The following is a 4,167-nucleotide window of genomic DNA, read 5'->3' as shown; positions in this document are numbered from 1 at the left end:
CCGTGGGACCACCATCGCGACCACTGCCTGTAGATGCTGAGGTGTGGTATTCCACACTCCTGCAGAAACAGTAGGTCAGCTTTGACCTTGGCAAGGTAATCCAAGGTTGAAACACATCGCGTAGTAGATTTAATGCTACGCACATTAATGGAAGCAATTCTTACACCCATTTTTTACTAAAAATTAGTTGTTGCTTCCCATACCATTTGTCCTCGCTAGTCCCAGTCCTTCCCCTTCGGGATGTTCCTGCATACCCATCGTATGCGCAAGCATTTTCACGTTGGTTATGCTCAGAAACCCCTCCTGATTTTTCATGCAGGGTTTGTGCCGCTCGGGTGACATCGGGGGGGGGGGGGGTCTTGTAGGCAGAGAGGATTGGGTTGTCCTCAGCTGCTTCCATCTGTTCCTCCTCGAAAACATCACAGCTCCCGGTCTCCAGGAGCTCAGGTGCGCCAGACGTGTCTTTGCTCCCGGTGTCCCGGAGCTGAGATGCGTTGGCCACGTCGTTACGTGTGGGGCATTGGGGTTGGGGCACGCCGGGCCCATCACAGCTTCCAGTGCCCGGGGGCTGGGATGCTCCATCATCCATCTCGGAGTTCTGCCGCCTCTTTTGAAGGGGCTGTCGCTCCAGCATTTCCCCGTCCAGTGAAGAGGAGTTGTTGCAGTCTGATTCAGAAGAGAGCCTCCTCTTGCCACTGGTTTGGGTGGTGGCTTTGGGATGTTTTTTCTTTGTGGTTTTCCTCTGGACCACTTGCCACTGACCTGTTTGTCCATCTGCTGCCTCCTCCTCCATTGATTCTGTCTGTGGAGGAGGGGTTTCCGGGCGCTGGATAGGTGCTGGGTCGTTGGTTTCAGCTGCCTCCCCTTCCTTCTCAAGTTGAAGTTCCTCGCTGCGGAGAAGGTTGCTGGTCTCCTTTCGAACAGCGGACGCCTTCGTCGAACCTTCTCCCGGCCTTTCCTTGGACCTTGCCGCCTGAGCATAGCTGAGGCAACGTTTGGGGCAGGTCTTGTAGAGATGGCCTGCCGCACCGCACAAGTTGCAACACTTAGTCTGCTTACAGTCCTTGGTCTGATGGCCTTCCTCCTTGCAGTTCTTGCAAACAACCGTGCTGCAGTTGGCTGCCATGTGACCAGATTTGCCACAGGTGCGGCAAACTCTGGGCTGCCCAGCGTAGACCAAGAAGCCTCGACTACCCCCGATAGTGAAGCTGGAGGGAGGGTGGATGATGGCTCCACTGGGATCTACCTTCAAGGTCACCTTGACCTGCCGCTTGCTGGTCCAGATCCCAAAGGGGTCCTTGACATCAGTGCTGCTGCCGGCCACCTCGACGTACCTGGCGAGAAAGGTGAGTACATGCACCACCGGAACATGGGGGTTGTAGAGGTGAATCGTCACCACCCGGTCCCGTTGTGACGGAAGCGTGAAGAGCGGCTCCGCTGTGAGGATCGACAGTGGCGCCCGGTCCCCTTTCTCCTTGAACGCCTTCAGAAACTTGATGCATCCCGCCACGTTCCAGAACGTCACGTCGAAGTATCCACTGCTGGGGAATTTCTGCAGGCAGAAGACGTCCGTCGCTTGAAATCCGCAGCAATCGAAGAGAATTTTCTTGATTAAGAAGGTGCGATCGACCGGTGCATCTCCTTCCTTGTCCTTCACGACCACCCGAACAGTGTTGCGCACTCCCTGGCCCGAAACGCGAAAATTGGTTATAGCCATTTTACTCAAAGTTCCCCCAGGATCAAAAGGCAATGATCATGGTCTCTTCTCAATCAAATAAGCACTGATAAGAACAGATACTACACTTGCTGCAGATGTGTTTGCTCTGGATCACACTGGCATCCAGGAGCTCCCACATGCTGCAGCTGTGACACATCACCTGTCCTGTCATCCTGAACGTGTTTCAATTAACTACTTAATTATTTTATTCAATTGTTTATTTTATTGTATATTTTATTAAGCTTACTACTAGTTTGTTTACTATTTTAAACATTAGGACCAAAATGGACCTTAATCACTTACCAGATACTCATCAAACATGCAGCTTTTTCCAAACCAATCAACTACCTGCTTGCCTGTGATGTCACAGCTTACCAGATCCTCACCAAACAGCTCCTTCCACTGCACCGAAGCAAGAACCAAATCCTGCAAACTCACCCCAGCAGCTCTCTGTTTCCCTGCTCTCACTCTCCATTGTGATGTCACTCCTTGATTTTTTTTGCCCCTGCTCCGCTCCTGCTGTGCTCCTCTCTCTCTCGCTCTGTCTCTGAGTCGGTGCTTTTGACACACTTGTTAACTCTCTGTTCCGTTGTGCTCTTCTGTCTCTGGTCCAAAATCTGACTCTGGTGGGATTTGAACCCACAACCTTTAAATGCCTCCTTTATCATTATTTAGAAGTCCAACACGCTATCCATTGCGCCACACAGCCGCACTTATTAGGAATGACATCACCAAGGCCTTTGATCTTGTCAGCAGAGACGGACTCTTCAAACTGCGATGGAAACTCGGCTGCCCTCCTGAACTCTTGGGCATCATCTCTTCTTTCCACGAGAACATGCACAGTTCCATCAGTTACAATGGAGCAACATCAGACACTTTCAAGATCAGCAGTGGGGTAAAGCAGGGCTGCGCGCTGGCGCCAACTCTCTTAGGAACAGAGGAACATAGGAGTAGGCCATTCAGCCCGTCGAGCCTGTTCTGCCATTCAATTCGATCATGGCTGATCATCTACCTCTATCTGTACCTTTCCCGTGCTATCCCCATATCCCTTGATGTCCTGAGTATCAAGATTTCTAACAATTTCTGTCTTGGACATGCTCAATGATTGAACTGCCACAGCTCTCTGGGGTAGAGAATTCCAGTGATTCACCACCGTCTGAGTGTAGAAATTCAACCCTATATCAGTTTTAAATGGCCTACTCCTTATTCTGAGACTTGGTCCCCTGATTTTAGACTCACCAACCAGGGCAAACATCCTATCTACATCCACACTGTCACACCCTGTAAGAATTTTATCAGTTTCATTGAGATCACCTCTCATTCTTCGAAACTTTAAGGAATACAGGCCCAGTTTCAGTCCCACCATCCCAGGGATTAGTCTGGTGACCCTCTGTTTCACTCCCTCTATGGCAAGTATATCCTTCCTTAGATGAGGAGACCAAACTATACACAATACTCCAGCGCGGTTTCACCAAGGCTCTATACAATTGCAACAAGACATCTTTAATCCCGTACTCAAGACCCCTCGTGTGAAGGCCAACATACCATTTGCCTTCCTAATTGATTGCTGCACCTGCACAAGAGCTTTTAGTGTCTCATGAACAAGGACACCCAGGTCCCTTTGGGCATCAACACTTCCCAACCTCTCACCATTTAAGAAATACTCTGTCTTTCTGTTTATTCCACCAAAGTGGAGAACTTCACACTTATTCACATTATATTCCATCTGCCATGTTCTTTCCCATTCACTTAGCCTCTCCAGGTTCCCTGGAAGCCTCTCTGCATCCTTCTCACAGCTCACACTTAACCTAGCTTTATGTCATCTGCAAACTTGGAAATATTACATTTAATCCCCACATCCAAATAATTTATTTCGGTTGTTAACAGCTGTGGCTCCAACACTGATCCTTGCAGTACCCCAATAGTAACAGCCTGCCATCCTGAGGAGGACCCGTTATTGCTGCTCCCTGTTTTCGGTCTGTTAACCAATTCTCAATCCACACCAGTATATTATCCCCAATCCTATGTGCTCTAATTTTGTTTACTCACCTCCTGTGTGGGACATTACCAAAGCATCCACTGGTTCTCCTTTATCTGTTCTACAGGTAACATCCTCAAAAAACTCAACGGGTTTTTTCAAGCCTATTTTCCTTTTCATAAATCTATGTTGACTCTGCCCAATCATATCATTATTTTCTAACTGTCTAGTTATCACATCCTTTATAATTGGTGTATTCTTCTCCATGCTGCTATTGTACACAGATGGGGGTGTTCACCTGTATATCAGAGCTGACGACAAGCTGTTCATCTTGGCAAGACTCCACTTGGACGGAGAGACTTGGACGTAGAGACTCCACTTTCCATCAACATTGACAACCTCACTTTGGAGGTTGTCAACAGTTCACATACCTTGGATCAACAATCACCAGCAATCTGTCCCTTGATGCTGA

General features: G+C 48.8%; 1 non-coding gene across 1 annotated transcript; it reads right to left on the bottom strand.

Moving 5' to 3' along the window:
• Positions 1 to 2,335: 2,335 nt before the first annotated feature.
• Positions 2,336 to 2,426, bottom strand: trnar-ucu (transfer RNA arginine (anticodon UCU)). The gene is given in 2 exon segments: positions 2,336 to 2,371; positions 2,390 to 2,426. It is a non-coding gene; the product is annotated as a tRNA-Arg (tRNA).
• Positions 2,427 to 4,167: the final 1,741 nt, after the last annotated feature.

Source organism: Heterodontus francisci, unplaced genomic scaffold (assembly GCF_036365525.1).
Source record: "Heterodontus francisci isolate sHetFra1 unplaced genomic scaffold, sHetFra1.hap1 HAP1_SCAFFOLD_51_1, whole genome shotgun sequence".
NCBI lineage: Eukaryota > Metazoa > Chordata > Chondrichthyes > Heterodontiformes > Heterodontidae > Heterodontus > Heterodontus francisci.
The sequence above is the reverse complement of the archived record's forward strand: the minus strand, read 5'-3'. Positions and strand labels throughout refer to the sequence as shown.